A 19,786-nucleotide genomic window follows, 5' to 3' on the forward strand; every position below is an offset into this window, starting at 1 on the left:
GGACAGTAGAGGGACTCTCCTTGTCTGCTTGATGGTCGCAAGGCATGTGGAGCTTCACATGGCCAGGGAGGATTCTCAGCTTCCAATAAAATGCTGACACCTGTTGTGATACCTTGGTTCTTGTCTTCTTGGTTTAAGAGAATTTAAACAAGAGACACATAGCAAAAGAAGTGCAGCATAGAGTATTGCAAAAGAAAAAGAATACTTTGAAAGTTAGGTGCAGAATAGGCAGTACACCCTGAGAGAGAGAGAAATTCAGGACGGGCCGCTCATAAGGATGAGACAACACTGGGTGTAGTAATAAGGGAGGGAGTGCTCCTATCTCACTCCTTTGTTTCCCACACCAATGCTTCCCAGTGGGCTGTGACGGAGATAGTGACATTCATTGGTAATTTGTTTAAGCACATACTGCATGCTGTAGGGTGGCACCCCAACTTTGCAGACTTTTGGATTGCAGCAAATAGTACCTCTGAAGCTTTAGCAGGCCACTGTTCTATCAAGTCAGCTGCTTCTGGGTAATGGAGCACATGGTACGACCAGTGAGTTCTGGTATGATGCACTGCCTTCGCTGTCGAATAACCTCCTTGTCAAAGGAACTGAGTGAGAAACCAAGGACTGGAAAAGGAATTCTGTACATCAGTGAATGATGGGGCTGGTTGAAGCTTTACAAGAAAGAAAAGGAAATCCTTATTTGTAAAATGTTTCTAACATTTCTAACCTAATCATAGGATTTCTAACCTAATCATAAATTTCTAACATAATCATAAGAGCCCTTGTGATTGGATTGCGCCCACCTCTATTGGTTAGAATAATTTCCCCTTCTCCGGGTCCTCAACTTAATCACATCAGCAAAGTCCCTATTATCATGTGTGTTCATCTCCTATTGCTGCACAAATTAACAGAAATTGAGTGGCTTAACCCGAATTTATTCTTTTACATTTTTGGAGGTCAGAAATCTAAACTCAATCTATTAGAGAGGGCTGTGCTACTTCTGGAAGCTTCAGAAGAAAATAATATGGTTTTTCTTCTTTAGCCTTTTGATATGGTTAGATTACATTGATTAATTTTCAAATATTGAGCCAACCATGCATACCTGAAATAAATCCCCTGTGGTCATGGTGTATAATTATTTTCACGTATTCATGGATTCAGTTTGCTAACATTTTGTTGGGGATTTTTAACTTTATGAGATATATTGATCTATAGTTTCCTTTATGCTAGCTTTGTCTGATTTTGGCTTCACAAAATGAGTTGGAAAGTGTTCCTTCCTGTTTTATCTTCTGGAAAAGATTATATAGAATTGATGCTAGTTCTTTACATGTTCAGTAGAATTTTTATTTTGTTGTTTAAGATTTGCTAGGATAATTTTATTAAGAGATTAATATGTATTTTTAGCAAGGTAAAAAATACAAATAATAATAACAACCCTTCTGTTCATAAATATCCCTTCAGGTGAAAACACTGGAAGTCACAACAATGTAAAGAATGGGGCCCAAATAAAGCCCAAGTATTTTTTGCACACTTTTATTTATTTTACCTACCATATGATCCATAATTCAACCTTTTATTCAGTTACTGGCTTTATTAGTCTGTTCTCACGCTGCTGATAAAGACATACCTGAGACAGGGAAGAAAGAGATTTAATGGACTTACAGTTCTTTGTGTCTGGGGAGGCCTCACAATCATGGCAAAAGACGAGGAGAAGCAAGTCACATTTTACATGGATAGAAGCAGGCAAAGAGAGAGCTTGTGCAGGAAAACTCCTGTTTTTACAACCATCAGATATTCTGAAATTCATTCACTATCACGAGAACAGTGCAGGAGAGTCCCATCCCCATAATTTAATCACCTCCCACTGTGTTCCTCCCATGACTTGTGGGAATTGTGGGAGTTACAATTCAAGATGAGATTTGGGTGGGGACACAGCCAAACCATATCATTTCACCCTGGCCCCTCCCAAATCTAATGTCTTTACATTGCAAAACCAATCATGCCTTCAACAGTTCCCCAAAGTCTTAACTAATTTCAGCATTAACTCGAAAGTACACAGTCCAATGTCTCATCTGAGACAAGGCAAGTCCCTTCCGCCTATGAGCCTGCAAAATCAAAAGCAAGTTAGTTACTTCCTAGATATAATGGGGGTACAAGTATTGGGTAAATACAGCCATTCCAAATGGGAGAAATGGGCCAAAACAAAGGGGCTACAGGCCCCATGCAAGTCCAAAATCCAGCAGGATTTCTTAAAGCTCCAAAATGACCTCCTTTGACACCATGTCCCACATCCGGGTCATGCTGATGCAAGAGGTGGGTTCCCATGGTCTTGGGCAGCTCGGTCCCTGTGGCTCTGCAGGGTACAGCCTCCGTCCCCGCTGCCTTCACGGGCTGGTTGAGTGTTGAGTGTCTGCGGATTTTCCAGGCGCATGGTGCAAGCTGTCAGTGGATCTACCATTCTGGGATCTGGGAGCTTCTCACAGCTCCACTAGGTGGTGCCCCAGTAGGGACTCCTCAGCGTGGTGGCTCTGACCCCACATTTTTCTGCTGCACTGTCCTAGCAGAGGTTCTTCATGAAGGCCCTGCCCCTGCAGCAAACTTCTCCTGGACATCCAGGTGTTCCCATACATTCTTTGAAATCTAGGTGGAGGGTTCCAAACCTCAATTCTTGACTTCCATGCACCTGCAGGCTCAACAGCATGTGAAAGCTGCCAAGGCTTGGGGCTTCCACTGTCTGAAGCAACAGCCCGAGCTCTACCTTGGCTCTTTTAGCCATGGCTGGACTGGCTGGAATGCAGGGCACCAAGTCCCTGGGCTGCACAGAGCAGGGAGGTGCTGGGCCCGACCCAGGAAACTATATAACCATGACTGGACTGGCTGGAATGCAGGGCACCAAGTCCCTGGGCTACACAGGGCAGGGAGGCACTGGGCCCGACCCAGGAAACTATATTTTTCTTGTAGGCCTCTGGGCCTGTGATGGGATGGGCTGCCAAGAAGAGTTCTTTTTTTTTTTTTTTTTTTTTTTGAGACGGAGTCTTGCTCTGTCGCCCAGGCTAGGGTGTAGTGGCACCGTTTCATCTCACTGCAAGCTCCCCCTCCCAGGTTCACTGCATTCTCCTGTCTCAGCCTCCCGAGTAGCTAGGACTACAGGCGCCCACCACCACACCCGGCTAATTTTTTGTATTTTTAGTAGAGACAGGGTTTCACTGTGTTAGCCAGGATGATCTGGATCTCCTGACCTCGTAATCCGCCCACCTCAGCCCCCCAGAGTGCTGGGATTATAGGCGTGAGCCACTGCACCTGGCCTGCCAAGAAGATTTCTGACATGCCCTGGAGACATTTTTCCCATTGTCTTGGGAATTAACATTCGGCTTCTCATTACTTATGCAAATTTCTGCAGCTGGCTTAAATTTCTCCTCAAAAAATGAGATTTTCTATTCTATTGCATTGTCAGGCTGCAAATTTTCCAAACTTTTATGCTGTTTTCTTTTTAAAGCTGAATACCTTTAACAGAACCCAAGTCACTTCTTGAATGCTTTGCTGCTTATAAAGTTCATTTTTTTTTTTTTTGCTGTCAATAAGTTTATGATCTTCATCTGAAAAATCCTCATGGAAAATTGTTTGGTTTAGCTCTCAGAAGCCCACTTCTGAGCTCTGAGGAAGCTTGCATTCTTTTGAGCTACTCAATCTTTCTTTTGAGCAAGGGACATTTTGGGACAGTTCCACTTCTTTTTAACTTTTTTCTTGGGCTTCTTCTCCTAGATGGGATTCTCTCATATAGCAGCATGAGCTTTCTTTTACATGTCTGGAGTTACACTGTTCTTCCTGTATTGAACGAACTGTTTCTGGTAAGCATCTTCATCTTCTTCCATTAAGTAGCACATGTAATCTGCAACATTCTGGCCCATGATGTGCTTCCGGTGTACTTTTGCATTAAATTCCTTGCTTTCAGAACCATAACCAGGGAATCATTTGGTACTGTGAGGGATAGACAAGCCTCTATCTATAGCTCTCTTCAGGGCACCAAAAACTTCATTGCCACTGGTAGTTCTGGCAAGGCCTGCATCCATATAGCAGGTAAAGGCACTTGGCTGACCATCAATGCTTTCCACATTGTATTCCTCGCCAGTCACCTCCACTTGGCCTTCATAGATCTTTTCCATGCCAAACCTATTGAGAAGCCTGCAGGCCAGTACAATACACCGCAGCGTAATTGGTCAGGCCAACCTTCAAACCATATTTTCGTAGTTCACATGCATATGCTGTGCGTACTATCATATCCCCTTCTGTACGGGCATAAGCAACCTGATAAATAATATCTCTGTGTGTTACACAAACTATCATCCTGTATTTGGGTGTGTTGTATTTATTTTTGTCCTGTATCACCAAGCATTTCCAAGCATAATACTCAGTTTCACCCTCTTGCCGTCTTCTAAATTTTGCTTGATATCTCTTAAAGTAGGCTTTATTCTTAACAACTTTACAAACCCCATCCTGCAGAACAGAGATCCCCATCATGGATCAACAGAGACCTGCCCTGCTTAGAAATTTCTTCCTCCAGATACCCTAAGTCATCTCTCTCAAGTTCAAAGTTCCACAAATCTCTAGGGAAGGGGCAAAATGCCACCAGTCTCTTTGCTAAAACATAAGAAGAGTCACCTTTGCTCCAGTTCCCAGCAAGTTCCTCATGTCCGTCTTGGACCTCCTCAGCCTGGACTTTATTGTCCATATTGCTATCAGCATTTTGGTCAAAGCCATTCAACAAGTCTGTAGGAAGTCCCACACTTCCCCACATTGTTCTGTATTCTGAGCCCTCCAAACTGTTCCAACCTCTACCTGTTACCCGGTTCCAAAGTCGCTTCCACATTTTTGGCTATCTTTTCAGCAATGCCCCACTCTGCTGGTACCAATTTACTGTATTAGTCTGTTCTCACACTGCTAATAAAGACACACCAGAGACTAGATTCTGGGCCCAGTGATATGTCACAATCACCCTTTGTGTCAGGTTTCAGTCAAAAAAGGAGAGTCACAACAGCTGGGTGATGGATACACAGACAGGTCCTTATGCTTCCTATAGGCAGGACCCAGGAAGGAGAGTTACATTGCCTACAGAAGACCCAGAAATTTATTCCTTTCTCTAAGTCTAGCTACAAATGCCAGCATCTCTCCTGTTGGCTGGTTTGTGGTATGAGTGTCATCATCACAACTCTGAGCTGGGCTAAAGTATATGTCACAATCCAACCTTAAATATGCAAGGTCCAGGCAAAAGGTGACAGTTACATCATCTAGGTGCTGAGTGCAGTGATGCATCACAATCCTTTTGTGGTAGGGTGCAGGCTGAAGAAGAGTCACATGACTTTTGGGTTGGGACCAGGCAGAAAAGTCAAGTCATTCAGGTTCCAGACAGAGGTGTACGTCACAATCACACATCATTTGGATGAAAGGCCCAGCCATATGTCACAATGCCACCTGTGGGCAGCACCAAGGCTGGAAAAGAGAGTCACATCTTCAAGGTGCAGAGTCAATATGTCACAATCTCATCTGTGGGCTGGGCTGAAGCAGGAGAGTCAAATCACTAAGATGCTTAGCAGATATATACAATCACACCTGGCTGTATGGCTACTGTCTCCTCACTCTTTTCTTTCCTTCAAAAAGGTCACCAGGTTTAGCTTAGAGACATCAAGACCCAGAGATCAGGTTTCTGTCCTTCTTTTAAACCACATCTCTATACGAATTCTGCTAAGCAGTTTCCAGTATTTCCACTCCTCCAGAGAGAATTCTATGGCCACATTCCTGAATGTAAACAGTTTCATTTCCCAGCTTTCAGGATGTCCTGGCATCTTAGCTATGTGTCTCCCAGTACCTGCAGATCACAGGGCAACAGAGACTGTGACAAAGTCACTGGGGGCTCCAGAGGTGGTGGACATGGAACAGTAGAGATAAATCCCAAGCTCTAGTGGGAGTGGGAGACAAAGGCCCGGTAGAATTTTCTAGTGAAACAGTATTGGGGGAACCTGCCCCCAATATTTCAACGTAGGTTCTTTCTATTATCCATAAGTGTCAGCCAGCTGAGAAATAGAGACAGTACAAAGAGAGGAATTTTACAGGTGGGCTGCTGGGGGTGACATCACATATTGGTAGGACTGTGATGCCTGCCTGAGTCTCAGACCAGCAAGCTTTTATTAAGGGTTTCAAAAGGGGAGGGGGTGTAAGAACAGAGAGTAAGTACAAAGATCACATGCATCAAAGAGCAAAAAGCAGAACCACTAATAAGGGTCTAACAAAGATCACATGCTTCTGAGGGAACAGGACAAAGGGCAAAAGCAGAACCACTGATAAGGGTCCAACAAAGATCATAAAGCAAAGGGCAAAAGCAGAACCACTGATAAGGGTCTATGTTCAGCGGTGCACGTATTGTCTTGATAAACATCTTAAACAACAGAAAACAGGGTTCAAGAGCAGAGAACTGGTCTGACTACAAATTTACCAGGGTGGAGTTTTTCCCCACCCTAGTAAGCCTGAGGGTTCTACAAGAGACCAGGGCGTATCTCAGTCCTTATCTCAACTGCATAATACAGACATTCCCAGAGTGGCCGTTTATAGACCTCCCCCCAGGAATGCATTCCTTTCCCAGGGTATTAATATTAATATTCCTTGCTAGGAAAAGAATTTAGTGATATCTTTCCTACTTGGACGTCCGTTTATTGGCTCTCTGCAAGAAGAAAAATATGGCTCTTTTTGCCCGACCCCACAGGCAGTCAGACCTTAAGGTTGTCTTCCCTTGTTCCATAAAAATCGCTGTTATGCTGTTCTTTTTCAAGGTGCACTGATTTCATATTGTTCAAACACACGTTTTACAATCAATTTGTACAGTTAACACAATTATCACAGTGGTCCTGAGGTGACGTACATCCTCAGCTTATGAAGATAACAGGATTAAGAGATTAAAGTAAAGACAGGCATAGGAAATTATTAAAGTATTATTCGGGAACTGATAAATGTCCATATTAATATGAAATCTTCACAATTTATGTTCCTCTGCCACGGCTCCAGCCAGTCCCTCCATTTGGGGTCCCTGACTTCCTGCAACAAAACCAGGAGTCTGGAATCTTTTTTTAAAAGGAAACTTTCAAATTAATAATTCAATTTCTTTCATGGCTAAAGGGCTATTCAGATTATAGATTTTATCTGTGTTTTCATACTTTGTGTTTTTTGAGGAATTGGTTTGTTTCTTTTTAGTTGCCAAATTTGTGATGGTAAAGTTGTTGATAATATTCCTTTATTATCATTTTAATGTCTGAAATATATGTAGTAAAATTTCGTATTTCATTCCTGATATTGGTGATTTGTGTCTCTCTCCTTTAATTTTTGGTCAGTCTTTTTAGAAGTTTGTCAATTTAACTGATTTTACCCAAAGAAACAGCCTTTTCTCCTTTGATTTTCATTAGTGTTGTCCTATATTAACTCGATAGATTTCTTCTGGGATCTTTATTGTTCCTTTCCTTAAGCTTTCTTTTGATGCATTTTACTCTTTTTTGGCAAGTGTTTTTGAGGTAGGAACTTAGATTGTTGATATGAGATTTCATTTCTTTTCCAATGTTAACATTTAGTGTTATAAAGTTTTATCACAGTTATATTTCGGTTGCACCCTATATGTTTCTATGTGTTGCATTTTCATTAAAATTCAGTTCTATATATTTTAAAATTTACTTTGAGACCTCTTCATTGACCCATAGACTATTTAGAAGTATGTTGGTTAATTTCCATGCATTTAGAGATTTTTCTATTGTCTTTCTGTTAGTTTCTAACTTTATTCCGTTATAGTTGAAGAACATACTCTGTATGAGTTTATTTTTTTACATTTGTGGAATTTTTTTTGTGACTCAGAATATGATACATCTTGGTAAATCTTTCATGGGAACTTGAAAAAAACTGTATTCTCCTGTTTGGGGGTGAAGTGTTTTATATATGTGTATTAAATCCCTTTGGTTCAGTGTTGTTCAGTTCTTCCATATTTTGAATTATTTTCTATGTAGCATTTCCATTAGTTTCTGAGGGTGAGTTATTTATGTTCCCAATTATAAACATGAATTTGTTTTTTCTTTCAGCTCTAGCAGTTTTTCACTTCATGTATTTTGCTGCTCTGTTGTTTGGTGCATACATATTTAGGATTGTTGTATCTTCCTGGTGGATTGGCCTATTTATCATTATTTAATAATTTTCTGTCCCTCTAGTAATTTTCTTTACTTTGAAGTCTACTTAGCTGGTATTAATATAGTCTCTTGCTTAGATTTTTTGTGTGTGTAACATATCTTTTTCCAGCATATAGTTGGGTTATTTTTTCAATCCTTTCTGCTGGTCTCTGTATTTTGATTGATATGTTTAGAAAATTTACATTTAAGGTAATTATTGATATGTTAATGCTTAAATATGCCATTTCAATTAAAGTTGCTCTTTCATATCCATAGCTTTTGCATCCATGGGTTCAACAAACTACAGATAAAAAAAAAATCCCATAAAGTTCCAAAAAGCAAAACTTGAATTTTCTGTGCACTGACTACTATGTTGAATCCATGCAAGTGATGAGATGCATAGGCATTGTATTAGGTACTATAAGTAATCTAGGGATCATTTAAAGTATACAGAAGAATGTGCTTAGTTTATATGCAAATACTATGCCCCTTTAAATAAGGGACCTGAACATCTATGGAGTTTGGTATCCACAGAGGTCCTGGAACCAATTCCCCATGGATACTGAAGGATTACTGTATTTATTTTCTCTTTGTTTCCTCTGTTTCCAGTACATACCTATGTTTCTTTTGTCTTGATTTTCTGTGTGTTACTTGAACATTTTTTACAGTTCTATTTTGATTCATTTATAGTATTTTTTAGTGTTTCTCTTTGTATAGTTTTGGAGTGGTTGCTCAGAGGACTACAGTATACATACATGACTTATTAGAATTACCACTTTGAGTGAAGTGTGAAAATACCACTTCCATTAAGATTCCTTTATCTTTTCTTGAGTATCAGATGGCAACATAATTTTTGTTTAAATCATCAAATCGATCTATACAACTCATGGGGGAAGGAATAATCTATTGTGTGTACACATTTCTGCTTTTTCAGTTCCTTTTGTTTCCTGATGCTCCAAAATTTGTCTTTTTTTTTTTTTTTTTTTTTGAGATGGAGTCTCACTCTGTCTCCAGGCTGGAGTGCAGTGGTGCAATCTTGGCTCACTGCCACCTCTGCCTCCCAGGTTCAAGTGATTTTCCTGCCTCAGCTTCCAAGTAGCTGGGACTACAGGTGCACGCCACCATGCTCAGCTAATTTTTGTATTTTTAGTAGAGACAGGGTTTCACCATGTTGGCCAGGATGGTCTCGATCTCTTGACCTCGTGATCCACCTGCCTCGGCCTCCCAAAGTGCTGGGATTACAGGTGTGAGCCACCACACCCAGCCTGTCTTATTTTTTATAATTTTCTTTATGTTTGAAGAACTTTTTTTAGCCAATCTTTAAGGGTAGGTCTGCTAGTAAAAAATTCTTTTTCTTTATCTGAGAGTGTATTTATTTCCTCTTTATTCCTCAAGGATAGTTTCACTGGATATAGAATGTATGGTTGACAGTGCTTTTCTTCAGTACTTGAAAAATGTTGTACCATTTCCTTCCCTCTCTCCTGGTGTCAGAGAAGAAATTTGCTGCCATTTGAATTTGTGTTTTCCTGTAGGTAACGCATAGTACTTTCTGGCTGCATTCAAGGTTTTTCTTTGTCTTTAGTCTTTGAAAGTTGATAATTTATTTTGATATGGATTTCTTTGGGTTCATCGTGTTATCCTGTTCCTAGGGTTTGTTCAGTGTCTTTTGCCAAATTGGGAAAATTTCAGCCTTTATTCCTTACTGTACTTTTCTAACCTCACTCTAATTCTTTTATCCTTCTAGTACTCCAATGACATGAATATTAGATTTTAAAAATAGTCCTACAGTTCCCTGAGGCTCCATTACACCTCTGCCCTTTTAAAAAAATATATTTTCTCTTTGCTGTTTACATTGGGTGAATTCTATTGATTTGCCCTCAAATTCACTGATTCTTTTCTTTATTATCTCTACTATTGAGTGCATATCAAGAAGCTTTAAGAAATTCTGTTATTGGGCTTGCTCTTCCACTGTGTGAGGATGTAGCCCTCATCAGACCCCAAATGCTGGTGCCTGGATCTTGGACTTCCAGCCTTCAGAACTGTGCTATCTTCTCTCTTCTACCTTGGAGGAAACTGAGGCTCCAGAGATCTGGGTATCTTTCCAAGGCTTTGACTCTGGGAGGTGATGAGTCAGGGTTGGCTCTAAAGCCCAAGCTCTTTTCTTCACACCTTCATTCTGTCCAGCCTGTCCATGGACCAATTAGAGCCAGTGACCAAACAGGTACATCAAAATGGCATCCCTCCTGGATGGCACATCCTCCCCAGACAGCCTGCCCATTCCCTGGCTCTGACAGGCTAGCAAATCCCTGATAACCTCGGAATGCCTCAAGTTATGTCAATGAAGGGCAGTGAGGCTCTGATGTTGAACAAATGCCCCATGATGGATGGGCACTGGCTGATACACTTTCCCACGGTGACTCAGAAGTGCGAAGGAGAAAGGAGGGCTGAGGTGCCAGCTCCAGGCAGGCCAGGCACCTCAGATGTCAGCACCTGCCCAGCTGCCTCTGACATACCCTCAGACATACCTTTTGGCATGTGGAGCCCCAGGGGCCTTTCTTCATGTCCAGACAGGATGACTCATCTTAAGGGGTGTGGCAGGAACTGAGCATGTGTACCACCACCTGAGCTGCAGTTCTTGTTTCTGTAAGAGAAAATGCTCCCACATTATCCTACTACATGTGCTAGACCTCAAAGGTGAGACAGAGCATGAGTTGAGGGATCTGAAATGAAAGCAGTTGTAGTGAAAAGCCCATGAAATATAGCACTCAAGGGTAGCTAAGTCTTGCAGGCTGTAATTTATGCTGTTTCCTGCTTTGAGAATGTATCCCAACCTTTTGGTTACTAGAAAGCCTCAATTTGAATAGTAAAATACCTGAATTGTGGGTCCTCTAACTTCTCTTCATGTGTGGCTCAGTCTAACCTGTAGTTTAAGACTCAGACACGACGCCTTCTAGGAAGCCTTCCTTGATGTCTCCAATTATACATTAATTCCTCCACTATGAGCTTCCACAGTAACCTAATCTTACCCTGAGATGTCTATATCAAACTGCTTCCTCACGTGAGGGAAGGCACCAGGTCTCGTTTACATTTTTGCTCTATATCACTACAATACAAGAGAGAATGTGATAAAGGTTGTAACAGACCCAGACAAACCACTCTGGGAGCTCTGAGAAGGGTAGTTCATGTAAATACACACACATATACGTATAGTTCATGTAAATATATATATATATACACACACACACAGCCTTCATCAAGGAAGAGATTGCTCTTAGGATGTTTTCAGATTGAAGATGCTGTAAAATTTGTATTGATGATATAAAATTAAAAAAAAAGAAATTCTGTTATTGTATATTTTAGATCTATCATTTCCATTTGGTTCTTTTTTCTATATCTTTTGTTTCTTCCCATAGTTTTTCATTTTTCACTTGTTCCAAGAGAAGGTGTTAACTGATTGTTAAGACATTTTTATGAAGGCTGCCTTAAAATCCTTTTAAGATAATCCAGCATCCGATATATCTCAGTGTTGGCATCAGGTGTTTGTCCTTTCCCATTCAAGTTGTGATTTTCTCGGTTTCTGATATGACAGGTGACTTTTGATTGTATCCTGGATATTTTGTCTATTATTTTAGGAGACTCTGAGTCATAAATAACTGTTTTATTTCAGCAGGCAGTCAACCTGTTTAAGTTTAGCACACAGGTTATAGACTATTTACATAGCCTGTTGTTCAAATGAAGATTTAATTTTCAGAGATCTTGCAGTGCTACTTTGATCTGTTTGGTTTCTCCGGTGCTGCTGGGTGCTGCCTTGAGGGCTGGAAGGGATTTCCCCAGGCTGGGCTGCCCAGATGTCTCTTCCTGTGGAGAGGAGTTTCAGGTCTGCAGAAGTGAAGAGGCTTCCATGGCTAAGTGTTTGTTGAGATGGCATCCCCCTTCCTGTGGGGGCCTCAGGACATTTCATGAGCCATGTGCTATTGATGAGCACATGGCTCTTGACCTGGGTGTCTCTTGGCCTGAGATCCCAGGTGTGAGGTGTAGTGGGGTCCCTCCTCAGGTTCTGTCCACTCACCACATATCTCTTTGTAGGGGATGGGGTGCCCCCCATGGTTACCTTTGCTGGCAGAGCTTTTATTAATCTTACTTGCCAGGGGGACATGTTCCCCTGGTATTGTTTCATCCAAGGGAGGAACAAGCCCACCTAGCTGTCTTCTCTTGCTATATTGGGAGTTGGTCTGGAAATGCTGATTTTGAGGGACAAAATGCACCCTGCAGCTGTGCTGTTCCCATTTTCCTGGGCTCCTGTATTAGTCCATTTTCATGCTGCTGATAAAGACATACCCTAGACTGGGCAATTTACAAAAAAAAAAAAGAGGTTTAATGGACTTACAGGTCTCCCAGTAGAATACCATAGCACATGGCTCTTAACCTGGGTGTCTCTTGGCCTGAGATCCCAGGTGTGAGGTATAGTGGGGTCCCTCCTCAGGTTCTGTCCAGTCACTGGTATCTCTTTGTAGGGGATGGGATGCCCCCCATGGTTACCTTTGCTGGCAGGGCTTTTATTAATCTTACTTGCCAGGGGGGCATGTTCCCCTGATATATTTTCATCCAAGGGAGGAACAAGCCCACCTAGCTGTCTTCTCTTGCTATATTGGGAGTTGGTCTGGAAATGCTGATTTTGAGGGATGAAATACACCCTGCAGCTGTGCTGTTCCCATTTTCCTGGGCTCCTGTATTAGTCCATTTTCATGCTGCTAATAAAGACATACCCCAGACTGGGCAATTTACAAAGGAAAGAGGTTTAATGGACTTACAGGTCAACACGGCTGGGGAGGCCTCACGATCATGGCAGAAGGCAAGGAAGAGCAAGTCACATCTTACATGGATGGCAGCAGGCAGAGAGAGAGATCTTGTGCAGAGAAACTCCCGTTTTAAAACCATCAGGTCTCGTGAGACTTATTCACTGTCATGAGAACAGCTAGGAAAGAGCAGCCCCCCATGATTCAATTATCTCCCACAAGGTCCCTCCCACAGCACATGAGAATTACGGGAGCTACCAGATGAGATTTGGGTGGGGACACAGAGGCAAACCATATCAGGTCCCAAACAGTTTCCTCTCCTCTTACCACCTTTCCGAATTCTCCTTTAGTTGCCTCTTGCTTTATTCCCAGGGTTTATAGGTGTGCTTGGCAGGAGTAAGCAGGGAGTTTGGGGTCTATATCATTTTGTCTGGACTGTAAGTTCCTTGGAATTGCCCATTTGTTTATTTTTAATCTCTGTCATTTTGTTTTTAATTTGTTTCTAGTAGAGAACATATAATGGGACCTAATTTTAAAATATTTGCTGTTATGCCTTATATTCACTATATTATAGTTCCTTGATACTTCCTCTTCCCATGTGCTGATGTTGTATATTGTTAAAGTTTCTTTGCGTCTTGTTTTTCAGTGTTTTGAAGTTATAAATAATAGTTGCATTCTCTTAATTGTTGGCTTAAAAATTTACAAAATCATATTTAAACCTGCCATTATAAATAGTAGGAATAAAACAAGAGTTGCCATGCATTTTAGGGTTCTGCTAGAGATTAAGGAACTTTACTGGCTTCTCAGCGGCCGTTTGGTTTGAGAACCTTGAATGAGACACTGCTTCCTCTTTTTCCTTGTGATGCTGAAAAGTTAGACCTGAAGGGCTGCTTGGATCTTTTGGTGCTTTTGATAGCAGCATGTTGTCCTTCTTTCACTTGGAATAAAATCCAGAGCCTCAACCATGACTTATAAAGCCACAAATGACCTGGCTGCAGCTGCCATTTACATATAATTTCCGGCCTCAGGGGGCTGGACCCCAGACACGGTGGCCTTCTTGCTAGGTGAATGTGCATTTGTACTTGTCACCTCTACGTGGGATGCTCTTCCCAAGCATGCTGGTGGTGGTTCACCTCTCTAGAGTCTCCTCAAATATCCATCCTCAGGGCAGCCTTCCCTGGCCCTGTGGAAGGAGTTCTTCCATCATTGCTGACTACTTTCCTGTGTTCCTTTTCTTCCAACAGATTATTACCTATGACACATTGTAATAATGCTCTAATATATATCTGTGGCAAATATGTGAATATATAAACTTTTTCTCTGTCTCCCTTCACCAGAATATAAGCTCCAGGAGATCAGCAAATGTGTGTCTATCTTGGTCACTGTGGAATCCTGGGTGGTCCTGACAGTGCTGCCACATAGTAAGCACTCAATACTCATCAAACAAATAAAGGAGTGAATGGAGACTAAGCAATATGGGATGTTGGCTCATGAGGACTGCACGTTTTTGAAATACGTGTACTTATATTTAGAAATCAAACCATATATCAAGTGGTGTAATAGTCATTCATCATAATTTTCACAGGTTCTGTGAGGAGAGTGGTTCTCACATGGATTCACCTAAGAAGGCTTCTTGTGAGGATATTTAATCAGATTTCTTAAGCTGAGAAGAAAGAGAAAAAGATAACTTTGTTATTTCTCAGCGGTGTTAGGAAGCTTTGGGGATTTCTTGGTTCCTAAGCGATGAATTCTCCATGCAGGCCTGTTCATGCCTGTGTGTTCATTTCCTCCTTTGGGTGTGAAGGGGGTTTGGAAAGCCTTCCCATGGGTCTGGATTTATTTGTGTCTCTGCCAGTGAGACATCTTTAGCCATGCCAAGACTCTGTCATTGAAAGTAAGAATAGTGCTGATAATAGGCAGGATAAAGGCTCTAATTTATAGGTTGCATATAATAATTTCATGTCAATAGTTGATAACTCTTGCTAAATCCTAAATCAGGCTTCCCTGCTGCCTTCCAAGTTCTTCCTGGCTAGCCGTCATTTCTGGTGTATGTTATTTTTCAATATTAGTTACCTTTCCTCATAAACTATAGGGCTTATAATGTAAGTCATGTAGCTTTTATATTCTTAACCGTCTTGAGAAATGTTAAGATCCGAGAAATGACATAATGTAAAAGAGTGAAAGAAAGTTCATTCACTGCAAAGCTTCATCATAGGAATGCTGGTGAAGGCCACGGTTGTCCTCATGTGCTCTACCCCACAGAGGCAGAGTGGCCACCGATCTGTGCAGTCTCTAAGTTCACCGACACAATAACTCATTCTTCTTGCCTTTGGGGAAATAAACAGCAGAAAGAGAAAATACTCCCTTAGCAGTAAAACTAAACAAATGAGAACACAGAAATGAAACTAAACAAAAAAATACGTATCACTATCAAAATCCCCCCAAAATAAATTTTATTTTCTTCCCTTTATTTAGTGCTTTTCAATAATGATTCAAGTCACTTCTAATATCTCTTTTTCATGGAATACAAAAATAGGATTAGTTTTTAAATTACAGATGATTTTAAATGGATCTCTGATTCCAATGTGAATGAACAACATAACAAGAAGTTTATTTTTAGAACGGGAGTGGTCACCTAGCTTTTCTGCCAGGCACATAAACATGAGGGTCATTTAACTTACTTTATCTTGTATCTGAGTCTTTAAGGAAGTGCTGCCTTGCAAACAGAATCATTAGTAAGTTTACTGGGAAGATGCATGCATAATTTTGGAGGAAAATTGACACACAGGCGTTTTCATTTTTATTTTTACTTATTTATTTATTTTGAAACAGGGTCTCACCCTGTCACTGAGGCTGGAGTGCAGTGGTGCGATTTCGGTTCACTGCAACCTCTACTCCCCGGGCCCAAGTAATCATCCCACCTCAGCCTCTGGAGCTGGGACTACAGGCTTGCGCCACCATGTCTGGTTAATTTTATTTTTTGTAGAGACAGGTTTTGCCACATTGACCAGGCTGGTCTTGAACTCCTGAGCTCAAGTGATCTGCCCACCTTGGCTTCCCAAAGTGCTGGGATTACAAGTGTGAGCCACCACGCCTGGCACGTTTTTATTTTTAAATGTCTGCAGTAACGATGATTTATAATGAGTTTTTACTAATTTTGATAGTCTTTCTAACCTTGCTCTGACATTCTCCAAAGATAATAAGTCAAGTTCATTTAAAATAATTCAATTATAGTATATTTGAAATGTTTGTGAAAATTGCTAAATATGTCAGCTGTTAAACATGTAAGAACTTTCAATATATTTTAGAGGTTCAAAAAAATCAGATTTTTCTTTTTGCTCAGGTCAGATTTTGATGAAGATGATTTTAAAATGAGACAGGACATCATGAGCAGAAGCATCAGCACAGAAACGCAGGCTGCAGGGCATCCGATAAAAGGAAGCCCAGAGATCCCAGGGACTGTCTACCTGACTTCTGAGATATCAGCCTGCTTGTACCTCTGCCATGGTACACCTGATGGTCATGGAGACTGTTCAGGTTCTCAAATGCCGGCTGAAGGCAGGCAGCCCTGCACCCTTTCCTCCTTATCCAGAGTTGTGTGATGCTTGCTGATCTCCCTCGCCCTGATGAGGGATCCGCAGGGGGCGTGAGGTCCCAGGACCCTAGGTAGTCAGTTGGGGAGGATTGGACACAGGAAAAGTAGCCAACTTAATTTATTTTAAAATTTAGATATTGGCAGGAAAAGAGTATTTTAACCGGGTGTCATAATGAGAGAGAATGTTGAATTCCAATCTGCTAAGGGCGTGTAAACCTACTAAAGCTCACGCCTCCCTCTGATTACAATGAAAACTGGACAAAAATCAACTACATATGGACTCTGAAAAATATAAACAGGTAGATTGTGGAGAATGTTAAAACCTGGAGAAGGGACCCTCTCGGGGTGATTTTCCTGTTTTCTTCTCTCCTGGATTTCTCCCTAGAGCCGGCCTTCATCATGTTGTGGCATGGTGGCATAGGTAGCTAGTACTCCTGTAGCAACCCCATCTTTTGGCCCAGAGGAGTCAGAGAGAGCAGCACCTGCAGGCCAGGGAGTGTGGGGGAAAACCAGAAGAGAGAGCCAAAGAAGTCCCCCAGTTCTGTTCATGAACTTGCACTAGCCTCAGCCTAATTTCAGAACAACACCATCTGGGGACAGACTCAAACCAGCCCAGCAAAGGCCCAGAGGACTGACTGATGACTGGCTGAGGTTAGAACCATCCATACAGGTCTCTGACTAACTCTTGAATGGTGTATGTGCTAGACAGGCATGAAGCAAGATGGCAAGGCTTAGAGAACTGAACTGAGATTTGAACCATCTGCACAAGCATGTGGCTGGCTACTGGATGATACACGTGTGAGACAGGCCAATATGATCACAGGAAATTTGAATTTGAACCACTTCCCTTAGAAAGTGCGACAGAAATTGTGGTCAGAAGCCAATTAGTTTATAAGTAAAAAAAATTAATAATCTCCAGAAGATTAAAACAGAATCCAGAGTTTACATATTTTAACATTGACAGTATCCAGGAGACAGTACCAAAGGACTCGATGTACAAAGAATAAGAAAAAAATGTAATAAATTTCCAAGGGAAAATGACAGTCAACAGATACCAAACCTAAGAGGACCCAGATATTGAAATGACCAAAGAATTTAAAGTAGCTTTTATAACTATGATCAATGAGGTAAAGAAAATGCACTTGAAATGAATGAAAGGTTGGGAGTTCGCAGGGGAGAATAGGAATTTACCAGAAAATCTAATACAAAGGTTAGAAATTAAAACTACAACACCTTAAATAAAAAAGAGTTGCTTGATGGGTTCAGTAGTGGAGTGACTATGACAGAGGAAAGAGTTAGTGAACTGAAATAGATCAGTGTAAATTATCCAATCTAAAGAACTTAGAGAAAATTTTTTTACATTGCCAGAGCTCATACAGCTGTGGAACAAGACCAAAAATTGGAGTTTCACTGAAGAATAAGAAACTCACTCAAAACCACACAACTACATGGAAATTGAACAACCTTCTCCTGAATGACTCCTGGGTAAATAATGAAATCAAGGCAGAAATCAAGAAGTTCTTTGAAACCAAAGAGAACAAAGAAAACCTCTGGGATGCAGCTAAAGCAGTGGTAAGAGGGGAATTTACAGCACCAAATGCCCACATCAGAAAGCTAGAAAGATGTCAAATCGACACCCTAAGATCACAACTAAAATAACTAGAGAGCCAAGAGCAAACAAACCCTAAAGCTAGCAGAAGACAATAAATAACCAAGATCAGAGTGAAGCCGAAGGAGCTAGAGACATGAAAAGCCCTTCAAATAATCAATGAATCTAGGAGTTGGTATTTTGAAAGAATCAATAGGACAGGTAGACTGCCAACTAGACTAGTAAAGAAGAAAAGAGAGAAGAATCAAATAGACACAATAAAAAAATGATAAAGAGGATATCACCACTGACCCCACAGAAATACAAACAACCATCAGAGGATACTATAAACATCTCTATGCAAATAAACTAGAAAATCTAGAAGAAATGGATAAATTCCTGGACACATACACCCTCCCAGGACTGAACCTGGAAGAAGTTGAATCCCTGAATAGACCAATAGCAAGTTCTGAAATTGAGGCAGTAATGAATATTTAACAGCCTACCCATAATAAAAAGCCCAGGATAAGAGGATTTGTAGCTGAATTCTACCAGAGGTACAAAGAGGAGCTGGTACCATTTCTTCTGAAACAATTCCAAACAATTGAAAAGGAGGGACTTCTCCCTAACTAATTTTATGAGGCCAGCATCATCCTGATACCAAAACCTGGCAGAGTTACAACAACAAAAAAAGAAAACTTCAGGCCAATATCCCTGATGAAAACTGATGCAAAAATCCTCAATAAAATACAGGCTAATTGAATCCAGCAGCACATCAAAAAGCTTATCCACCACGATCAAGTTGGCTTCGTCCTTGAGGTGAAAGGCTGGTTCAACCTACTCAAATCAATAAATGTAATCCATCACATAAATAGAACTAAAGATAAAAACCACATGATTATCTCAATAGACACAAAAAAGGCCTTTGATAAAATTCAACGTCCTTTCATGTTAAAAACTCTCAATAAACTAGGTATTGATGGAACTGTACCTCAAAATAATAAGAATCATTTATGACAAACCCACAGCCAGTATCATACTGAAGGGGCAAAAGCTGGAAACATTCCCATTGAAAACTGACATAAGACAAGGATGCACTCTCTCACCACTCCTATTCAACATAGTATTGGAAGTTCTGGCCAGGGCAATCAGGCAAGAGAAAGAAAGGATATTCAAATAGGAAGAGAGGAAGTCAAACTGTCTCTGTTTGCAGATGACATGATCCTATGTCTAGAAAACCCCATCCTCTCAGTCCAAACGCTCCTTTAGCTGATAAACAACTTCAGCAAAGTCTCAGGATACAAAAACAATGTGCAAGAATCACAGGCATTCCTATACACCAACAATACACAAGCAGAGAGTGAAATCATAAGTGAACTCCCATTCACAATTGCTACAAAGAGAATAAAAAACCTAGGAATACAGCTAACAAGGGAAGTGAAGGACTTCTTTAAGGAGAACTACAAATTCACTGCTCAAGGAAAACAAAGAGGACACAAAGAAATGGAAAAACATACCATGTTCATGGATAGGAAGAAGAATCAATATTGTAAAAATGGCCATAGTGTCCAAAGTAATTTATAGATTCAATGCTATTCCCATTAAACTACCATTGACATTCTTC

At 40.9% G+C, this 19,786-nt stretch overlaps 1 protein-coding gene and 1 pseudogene across 11 annotated transcripts in view; one reads left to right on the forward strand and one right to left on the reverse strand.

Moving 5' to 3' along the window:
• The window catches only part of OCA2 (OCA2 melanosomal transmembrane protein), a 381,861-nt gene that overhangs the window by 197,287 nt on the left and 164,788 nt on the right, over positions 1–19,786 (forward strand). The window lies entirely within an intron of this gene.
• Positions 2,084–4,350, reverse strand: LOC103783237 (large ribosomal subunit protein uL18-like; annotated as a pseudogene).

The sequence above is a fragment of the Pan paniscus genome, chromosome 16, assembly GCF_029289425.2.
Source record: "Pan paniscus chromosome 16, NHGRI_mPanPan1-v2.0_pri, whole genome shotgun sequence".
NCBI classification, from domain to species: domain Eukaryota; kingdom Metazoa; phylum Chordata; class Mammalia; order Primates; family Hominidae; genus Pan; species Pan paniscus.